The sequence below is a fragment of the Bubalus bubalis genome, chromosome 15, assembly GCF_019923935.1.
Source record: "Bubalus bubalis isolate 160015118507 breed Murrah chromosome 15, NDDB_SH_1, whole genome shotgun sequence".
NCBI classification, from domain to species: Eukaryota; Metazoa; Chordata; class Mammalia; order Artiodactyla; family Bovidae; genus Bubalus; species Bubalus bubalis.
Window position 1 is genome coordinate 37,659,114 of NC_059171.1, and position 10,471 is coordinate 37,669,584.

General features: G+C 40.2%; 1 long non-coding RNA gene across 1 annotated transcript; it reads left to right on the plus strand.

Annotated features, from left to right (window-relative positions):
• The first annotated feature begins 1,727 nt into the window (after positions 1–1,727).
• Positions 1,728–10,151, plus strand: LOC123329466. Its single transcript, XR_006544923.1, has 3 exons — positions 1,728–1,882; positions 6,078–6,197; positions 6,825–10,151. It is a non-coding gene; the product is annotated as an uncharacterized LOC123329466 (long non-coding RNA).
• Positions 10,152–10,471: the final 320 nt, after the last annotated feature.

Here is a 10,471-nt window from a genome sequence, read left to right on the forward strand (position 1 = left end):
TTCTTAACCATCTGACTCACCAGAGAAGCTCCAGAATACTGGAGTGGGTAGCCTATCTCTTCTCCAGGAGATCTTCCCAACCCAGGAATCGAACCAGGGTCTCCTGCATTATAGGCAGATTCTTTACCAGCTGAACTACCAGGGAAGTGGCCAAATTGTTTTCTGGCAGATTATACTATCCCGTTTTTCAGTCCCACCTTCCAAATGCTATTCTACGATTGAGTGTTTTTCTCTCCAGATTTTAACACCACTCGATCCTTTCTCTTTATTGATACTTTTTACTGGAATTAATGGTTTTTCAAATCTCACATACAAAATAATTTGCCCTGAGCTTTTTACCCTGATGGGTCAGGCCCATTGCTTCCTTTTGCCTGAATTAGCTTGTAAGAACCATCAGAATTTAATAACCTACCTAAATCCAACTGAAGGCGCTTCCTGGATTCTCTCTGGTCCTCTGAGCTTGGTGGTGGGAGACCTACTCCATCGTCCCTTAGAGGCACGCGCAGCACTGCAAAAACAGCATCGCGGGATTCTGTGCCCCACCTTAAGGAGCCAAGAGGCAGGATAAGTACTTCCCTTCAGCTACTCGTGAACACTGTGGACATTTTTTGTTCACCTGCCCACTTCAGCTCTGACTAAAGATATAAATTCAGCAGCATGTAGTGAAATGTTTGTTTTATTCCTCCAAGTGTTATCCCCATGTCGTCTTGCCTCTTTTGTTCCTGAATTCCTCCTTTTACAGCAATGGATGACTCTGTTAATAATGAGAAGCCAATTTGCATTTCCAGTGAACCACATCCTGTTTTGTGGGTTGGCTAGATGCTGTGATTTCCTACAGGAACTGGGAGCTGAGTGGATGTTACCCATTGAGGTCAACCATGATCTTGGTTTGGGTCTATTTTAGAAGGTGGATAAAGAATATTTGTGCCACAAATTTCAGATCTTGTCATCATCTTGTAGATTCAAAATACTTTGTTAATCCCTCAGTACAAAGTTGAGTTTCCTAATGCCTCTTCTGCCCTGGTAGATTAGCAGAACTAAACACTGTTTTTGACATAATGCAGGATGTATTGCCTGTATGTCCCAGTTAGCCTTAGGACAAGTCTGAGTGATGGCTGTTGTCCTGTTGTAATTATAAACAATACTGTCACTCAAAGTAACTCAAATTGAATGATACTGGATGAAGAGTAATAAAATGTAATTCTCACCTACCAGGCAGCTCTAAAGACTACATTTCAAGTGTGACGTTACCATGGAACTCTAATAATCATCTACTGTAAAACCTGAAGATTTCTTTACAGCAGAGGAGAAAGGCTGTGAGGCATAGTCAGTCTTTCCCTACTCGCATGACCTTACACAAGTGTGTCATGTGTGCACTGCTCTGCTTACCCACAAATGAAAGACAAACACAGCTGTCACACGTGACAGACCCCTTTGATTCAAGTCAGCCTGCATTTTTATACTGCCTAACAATTATGTGGAATAGGATGTAGTCCTTGTTTTCAAGGAGTTTGTCATCTAAGTTTATATCAACCAAGGAACTTGCATTTATATAATTTTTTCATTTTATCAACATTTATTAAAACATTTCTGTCTTAGTTCTGAAACTTCTCAAAAATGCCTCTGAAAGCATCATATAAATTCATTTTATCTTTGTAACATTAATTGAACTTTCCAAGAAGAATCTTCGGGGGGGGGGGGAGTTATGGGGGGGGGGTGACTGCATATATAGTCCTAATTACTTTTGACTCTAGATTTTTGATTGTTTATTTGTTGGTGTGTTTGTTTGAACAGGTCATCTCTTTGACAGGAATGAGCTGAGTGTACTGAATGATATATCCTGTTGAAAACTAATGTACCAAATGCCACAGAACCACCTGAGGTAACATTCACTAAGATTAGAAAGCTCTTGACTAAGAAATACTGGGTTAGAGAGCATGAAGCAACCCACATCACTACTCCAATCACCCTGTGTTTCAGAATTAGTTCATTGCCATGAACCTGGGAATAAACTGACATTTGGCATAGCATATTCAAAAGCAAAGACGTTACTTTGCCAACAAAGGTCCGTCTAGTCAAGGCCATGCTTTTTCCAGTGGTCATGTATGGATGTGAGAATTGGACTGTGAAGAAAGCTGAGCACTGAAGAATTGATGCTTTTGAACTGGTGTTGGAGAAGACTCTTGAGAGTCCCTTGGACTTCAAGGAGATCCAATCAGTCCATTCTAAAGGAGCTCAGTCCTGGGTGTTCATTGGAAGGACTGATGCTGAAGCTGAAACTCCAATACTTTGGCCACCTCATGCGAAGAGTTGACTCATTGGAAAAGACTCTGATGCTAGGAGGGATTGAGATCAGGAGGAGAAGGGGACAACAGAGGATGAGATGGCTGGATGGCATCACCAACTCGATGGAGATGAGTTTGAGTGAACTCCGGCAGTTGGTGATGGGCAAGGAGGCCTGGTGTGCTGCAGTTCATGGAGTCGCAAAGAGTTGGACATGACTGAGCAACTGAACTGAACTGAACTGAACATTGTGAGATACACAACTTGCGTAATAAAATCTGCCAGTGTGCAAGTCACAACAGGGATTCTCCACCACCCCAGCCAAGCTGGGCAAGGACCAGAAAATCCTGCTGTATTCCCTTTACTGTGTCAATGACATCCTCTTTGGAAAGAAGAGACTCAGAAGCAAAGCTTAATAATTTTCCCACATATCCTCTGATACCTTTGTCTTTCAGTAGAAATTATAAGTATTTCCTGGAAGAAGAATATGACTCTGTTATGACAAGTTTGATTGTATTTATCATACAATACCAAATATTATTACTTCTGCAGCTATATTATCAGTATATCATACAAAGTAATAAAAACTCTAGTCAGTCAAGGAAGACACACAAAGGTATCATAACAAATCCTCTGAGAAGTCACAGACCCACACCAGTCTTGCAACAGACAGGCCCCTTAAACTAAAATAGATCCTAACTTCCTTTCTTGTCTGCTATTCTAGAATAAGACCAGCTTCTGGAAACAGGAATGAATGTCACTTACTGGTGTCCCTTTGAATGTTACTTACTACATAAAAGTCATTTTATGCCACTTACTATATGAAAAACACAGGGGTTTTTCCCCCCATTATATTGTATATCTTTCCATTTTATTTTATTTTTGCATTTTGGTTGACATAATCATTTCTGAGATATATTTACAGAAACAGAAGTTGGGCTCCATTAGGAACAGAAAATCATAACTGCCTAATATCTCATTTTGAAAGCAAGTAGGGATATAAATTGGGCTTCTTAGGTGGCTCAGCGGTAAAGAATCTGCCTGCCGGCACAAGAGATACCAGATGTACAGGTTCAATTGCTGGGTCAGGAAGATCCCCTGAAGGAAGAAATGGCAACCCACTCCAGTATTCTTGCCTGGAGGATCCCAAGGACAGAGGAGCCTGTTGGGCCCGTCCACGCAGTCACAAAGAGTTGGACATGACTGAGCAACTGAGCTCTCATGCACAGGGATATGAGTCATAACCAGAAACAAGATAAAAATCGCTTCAGAATTCAGTAAACCTTTTGTTTATCACTTGCCAGCATACACGGACCTTGTGAAGAATGTAGCAACAGGCTCCCTTTCGCTTTCATCTTTCCCGAGCTAGTGGCAGCGGCCCCGCCGTTTGTAGAGCAGGGCTCCATTTCTTTCACACACTGACTTTCTCAACCCCAACCCTGAAGGCCTCTACTCTGAGGAAATTGAAGTCATTTTTGCATATTCAGAAGTTAAACTTGATCTCTGGCTCCCACACCCAAGTCACTGAATTTTTATTTGCACATTTTGGCAGTAATTTCTAGTCAAACCTGATCGCACTCCCATTAGCCGTCAGTTTCGCTGACATGTTATCAGTAAATCCCTGAAAGTCAGATAGTTTCATTTCTGAATGGGAATGTATGATTTGAAATCAGAACTAAAGGAAGATCTTAAAATTTTAGAATTTGGACTAATTATAGACGTCTTCTACTTCAATGTAAACCCATTCAGATTTTTCTTGCTGCTAAGCTGCTAAATCACTTCAGTCATGTCCAGCTCTGTGCGACCCCATAGACGGCAGCCCACCAGGCTCTCCTGTCCCTGGGATTCTCCAGGCAAGAACACTGGAGTGGGTTGCCATTTCCTTCTCCAATGCACGAAAGTGAAAAGTGAAAGTGAAGTTGCTCAGTTGTGTCTGACTCTTCACGACCCCATGGACTAAAGCCTACCAGGCTCCTCCATCCATGGGATTTTCCAGGCAAAAGTACTGGAGTGGGGTGCCATCTCTCACTTAAATCCTTCTGGGGACGGAGACGTTTCTTCCCCAAAAATAAGTCCTTTGTGCATTTAACTGGGGGCAAGCCATTATCACTGTGTACTGAGATCTTCTTTCAATGATGTCTAGCTATTGGTCTTAGTTTGACCCTTTGAAATAACATAGAATGTCTGCTCACTGATTTTCTTGTGGTAGGCCTATAAGGTCTGTATGTATTTGATGATGATACTTAACACAGGCAGTTGCTTAGAAATCCAAATATATTGTATATAAGGTACTTTGGATAAAGAGAGAGCTATAAGTAAAATTGTATAAAATATACATTATGTGTATATAAATGTGTATGTACATATATGTATATGTGGGTGCATGTATATATATATATATACACTCTATATATATATACATGGAGAGAGAGAAGTATTAATTATAGAAAAAGGAATAGTGAAAAAAATAGTAATTCTAATTACATTTTAAATTTAGACTAAGCTAGAGGCTAGAAAGGGCTTCCCAGGTGGTGCTAGTGGTAAAGAACCCTCCTGCCAATGCAGGAGACATAAGAGATGTGGGTACAATCCCTGGGTCTGGAAAATCCCCTCCAGTGTTCATGCCTGGAGAATCCCATGGACAGAGGAACCTGCTGGGCTACAGCCCGTGGAGTTGCAAAGAGTCAGACACGCCTAAAGCGACTTAGCACACAAGCAGAGGCTAGGAAGGATCACATAATAATAACTAAAATCTTGTTTAATGTGACTATTACAAAACATTCAGAAAAAGAATCATTTCCACTCTACTCAACATAATTAGAGTATATTTCATAATCTAACTGCGACTATTGCCTGGGAATGCAGTTTTTCCAGAGTAAGTAAGCAATAACAGAATCCCAAATTACAGGTTTACAAAGAATATCGGATATATTCAGAGATTACTTAAGTATTAAAAACACTTTATAGGGAGAAATATTAAAGTGAAAAATGAGAAGAAGATTAGCCTAAATTATTTCTATCAATTCATATTTAGCTTATGAAAATAATAGTTAATAATTGATGATTAGAGCAATACTCATGTGTGGATTTTAAATAGCTTTGGGAAACAACACTAAAATTAATTATGCAGTTGTTTAGCCTTCACCCTTATTCCTTAGGAGAGGAATGTATCAAAATGACAATATGCATCATATAAACACACACACACACACACGATTTGCTCACTATTTAAACCATAACAAGGCCTTTATGGTTTCTTAGAGAAACGTTTTTAAAAATGTCGTAATTACTGTGGTCTCATTTCTCTTTTACCTTCCCTTCGATTGGATAAGCTTATCTTAAAAAGACTGTTTAAGAATTGAGTTAGAGCAACTTTCGTCTCCTTCTTAACTCTATGCAGCAATATTTTAAGATACGACAGGCGTAGAAACACTGACATCACTCATGCAACAATACTTTTATTATCCACCCTAATGGCACAATGATATAGATGAAAGAACAGTGTCCTAAAATGTAGGAAACCCTAGTTCTAGACTCTTTTGTCCTGCTACAGAATAACTGTGTAAACTTAGATTTTTATTTCCTCATCTGAAAAATGAGAACAGAATAAATCAAATTTTCAAGGATATACATATTAATTTCACAAAGCATTTCTTTGACAGCCTAAAAGGAAATCTGCATTGACAAAAAAGAACAAAAAAACTCCAAGTTGTGTCCTTTAATCATTTATCAACTGTTTTTAAGGGTTAAATATAATGATTGAAAAAAAAATACATGCCATTGGCTGTTTTCAGATCCTACCACCTGGGCAAATCCTTATTATTGTTGTCCAGCCTGTCTACCCAGCAAGAGAGCTTGCTGAAGGGGCATTCCAACCAGAAATGGAAGAATTTTCTGCGTCAAGAAAATTGCAAGTAAGAAATTCTCAGTAATAAGAGGTGGGGATGGATTCTCCAAAGAATCCACAGTTGCATCTTATGCGGGGAAAAAAAAAAAAGTAGGCAGCTTTAAATACTCACCAAGAGCAATTTGTTGTTCATTCGCCAAGTTGTGTCCAACTCTTTGTGACCTCATGGATGGCAGCACACCAGGCTTTCCTGTCCTCCACCATCTCCCAGAGTTTGCTCAAACTCATGTCCACTGAGTCGGTGATGCCATCCAACCATCTCATCCTCTGTTGCCCCCTTTTCCCCCTGCCCTCAATCTTTCCCAGGGTCTTTTCCAATAAGTCAGCTTTTCACATCAGGTGGCCAAAGTAGTGGAGCTTCAGCTTCAGCATCAGTCCTTCCAATAAGGATTCAGGGTTGATTTACCTTAAGATTAACTGCTTTGATTTCCTAGCTGTCCAACGGACTCTCCAGAGTCTTTTCCAACATCACAGTTTGAAAGCATTAATTTTTCGACACTCAGCCTTCACTCTCACTAAGAGCAAACAAATGCCAAATATATCTTACCATTCAAATGTAAATAAGTTTCACCTCTAAGTATTCCAGTCAAATAAGATTTTTTTTCTACTCTTTTTTTTTCCCTCTTTTCCACAGCATGAGAGCAGCCAGAGGTAGCCTCAAGGAGGCAAGATGATGATTAAGGAGAAGTCTCCATATTCGCCCGTAGAAGTTTTCCAGGCTGTGCAGAAGCTACGAGAGGGCAGGAAACTGCTTTCTTCTTGCACAATGAGAAGGTCCACTCTTTAAACCTTTCAGTTACATGTGTATTCACTTAACACCTGTGAAATGTGCAAGAGTTACTCCCATTCCTCCTCCTCATTAACCCCACTCTCTCTTTTTTCCCATGTACTAGGAGATTTCTATCATTTCTTGAAATAATTGCCAGGGTTATGCCAGATATATAGATCAATTAAGTCAAATGGTGCCTCTGAAAACAAATGGTAAGAAGACAGTATCAGTAGATTTGAGCATGAAAGCCTCACTTTTAGGTTGCTGGGGTTTTTTGTTTTGTTTTGTTTTGTTTTTTACCATCTCCAGACACTTGATGATAGTAATACCATCCTTCATATGACTCCATCTGCCCAAAAAATGTAGTTAAGAATGTGCATGCTTGCATGTTAAGTCTCTTCAGTCTTGTCTGACTCTTTGTGACCCTATGGACTGGAGCCCACCAGGCTCCTCTGTCCATGGGATTTTCCAGGCAAAAATACCAAAGTGGGTTGCCATGCCCTCCTCCAGGACATCTTCCACAGCCAGGGATCAAACCTGCATCTCTTATGTCTCCTGCATTGGCATCAGGTTCTTCACCATTGGCGCCACTTGGAAAGCCCCATTAAGAATGTTGGTGTTCTGTTAGAAATTGGCGAATTATAATTGACCATTCATGTAATTAGAAAAGGCAACCAAGAGATTGAGAATAGATTTTGTGATCAAAGAAACTTTGGGTGCTGAAAATACCAATGGAGATTAATTGAGATTAAGCCTCTGTTTATCTTCTATTTATTAAGGATTATATTACCTTCTCTTCTTTACCTTTTAAGAGATGGGAAGCAGGGAGGGGACGTTCTCTTTCAGGCTACATGTTTAACTTGCTTGTTCAGTTTCTCCTTAACAGTAGCAGGATGAAAAATTGTGTATACATATATAACCTCACAAAAAGAACATCATTCTCTTTTCTTCCTCATACCGTCTCCACTCTCACCAAACTTCTCTGAGATGAGCTAAAGTAATAAATCTATTTCATTTTGCAAATGTACTTCTGGAATTGTCCCTGGCACCCAGGATTATCCAAGGTAAATAAGCATCTCTTACAGCTTTTCTCTTAATAAAGTGAAAAGTAAGTATAGTTTAGAAGAATTTCTGAAATAAGATTATTGGGATTTATAAGGAACTTTCCATAAAAGAATTTGACCTACTGAAAAGAAATGGGACAGAAGTTTTCGGCACCTTTGTTGATTCAATTAACACTAGCTTCTAGAATGGTGCATTACAGAAGCCCTGGCACCTTTAGAACATCCATCCAAATACTGTGATAACCACGGAAACTTTAGGAGGACCTCAGCATTCATTTGTGCTGTGACTACAACACAGTGTCCAGGCTCCTACCTTCTGAATGGCTTGCTCTGATGTTGCTGTTTTCAGACCACTGAATCAACAACAATACAAAGGTGATTCTACACTGGTTACTCACACCTAAGGTCATCACTGGTACCCTAGATAGGTTATTAATTGTTTCCATTTACAGCATACTCCAGAAAACAGTTCCAGATAGAGGGCCAACCCTTGCAAGTAGGGAGTAGGTCACAATGACTAGAGTTCAGGAAAACAGTTGAGTCACTGTGGGTGGAAGATATAAAACCTGTACTAGGACAGGAGTTATGCTTCCAATGAGCACCCAACCTTATTAACAAATATCAACACTCAGGACAAAAGGTTAGGGCAGGAACCCTCAGAAGGCTGGCAAGGTTGAACGTCAGTATAACCACTTCAAGAATCTGTTTGGAACTATCTGCTATAACTGAAATTTTACACCAAGAGACATACAAAAATGCTTATGGTAGTGTTATTTGTAACACCTCCCCCAAATGGAAAGAACTCAAAGGTTCACAACAGAAGAATGAGTTTTTTAGTGTGACATACAGTGTCTCCTACAGCCGAACCTTCAAGTTGCAAACTTGCAAGGAGGCGAGCATTCATTTGCATGTCCAATCGTGTAAGTTAGTTCACGCCTCTGGTGTACATTGTCATGCGTGGGCGTCCCCTACAGGGGGTTGTGCTTTTGTGTACTTTACTGTACTGTACTGTATAGAGCACTGTAGTGCAGGGTCTTTGTTTCAAGCCCAGGATGTCCGGAAGCAAGAAGGCAGATAGAACTAAATCCAGCAAGGAACCAGATACTGTGCCATCAGTACCAGTCATGAGTAAAATTGCAGCTTGCCCTCCATCTCCTGTGCTGACTGTCCTTCAGCTCCACCCTCTCCCACCCCCTCTCCCTCCTCCAGTCAGTTACTCTTCTTGCCTGGTCTCTTGATGCCAGCCCCTATATGCCAGCTGTTGTACTATACTGCTGTACTTATCAAGATCCTGTCAGATTAAAAATGTTCCCTTTATTTTTTGTGTTTGTTTTCTATGTATTACTTGTGTGAAAGCAGTATAAACATATTATAGTATGGTACTGTATAGCCCATTGTGTTACTTGGGTACCTAGGCTAACTTTGTGGACTTAAGAACAAATTGGACTTACAAATGCCCTCTCAGAACTCATTTTTACACAGGGGACTTGCTGTATGCACACCGTGGAAGAATATTCAGCAGTGAAAATGAAAGAACTATGGCTACTTGCAACCACTTGGATGAATTTCATAAAGGTGTTGAGTGAAAGAATCCACACAGAGACTAAAAATGTAAATATTCTACTCAACTAAAATTCAAGTGAATTCCCTGGTGGTCCAGGGGCTAAGACTCTGCACTGCCACTGCTGAGGGACTAGGTTCAGTCCCTGGTCAGGGAACCAAGATCCCACAAGCCACCTGCCATAGCCAAAAAAAAAATTCAAAAATAGGTAAAACTCACCAAAGGAGGAGCTATTGTTAAGGGAATGAGGGAAAATTCAGAATTCAGAGTGCTGGGAAAGCTTTCTGTCTGAATGATTACATGAGAAATTTCATGTTGGTGATATTTCACCAAGCTGTACACATAGAGTCTGTGTATTCTTCTCTCTTTAATGCTAGGCTTTAGTTGGGAATGTTTATTAGTGAAAGAACTATGAAATATCTTGTCTCCAGAAAAAAAAAATTGCAAGTGGGTCAATAAAATTCTACATGTATTACTAATCCTAGCTTATGAAAGAATCCTCATTGTTTTAATTGTTTTTATTGTTCAGTCACTAAGTCGTGTCCAACTCTTTGTGACCCATGGACTGCAGCACACCAGGCTTCTCTGTCCTTCACAGGACAGAGTTTACTCAATCTCCCAGAGTTTACTCAAACTCACGTCCATTGAGTCAGTGATGCCATCCAACCGTCTCATCCTCTGTTGCCCCCTTCTCCTCCAATGAGTCGTTTCTTCACATCAGGTGGCCAAAGTATTGGAGTTTCAGCTACAGTCTCAGTCCTTCCAATGAATATTCAGGGTTGATTTCCTTTAGGATTGACTGATTTGATCTCCTTGTTGTCCAAGGGACTCTCAAGTCTTCTCCAGCACCATAATTCAAAAGCACCAATTCTTTGGCACTCAGCCTT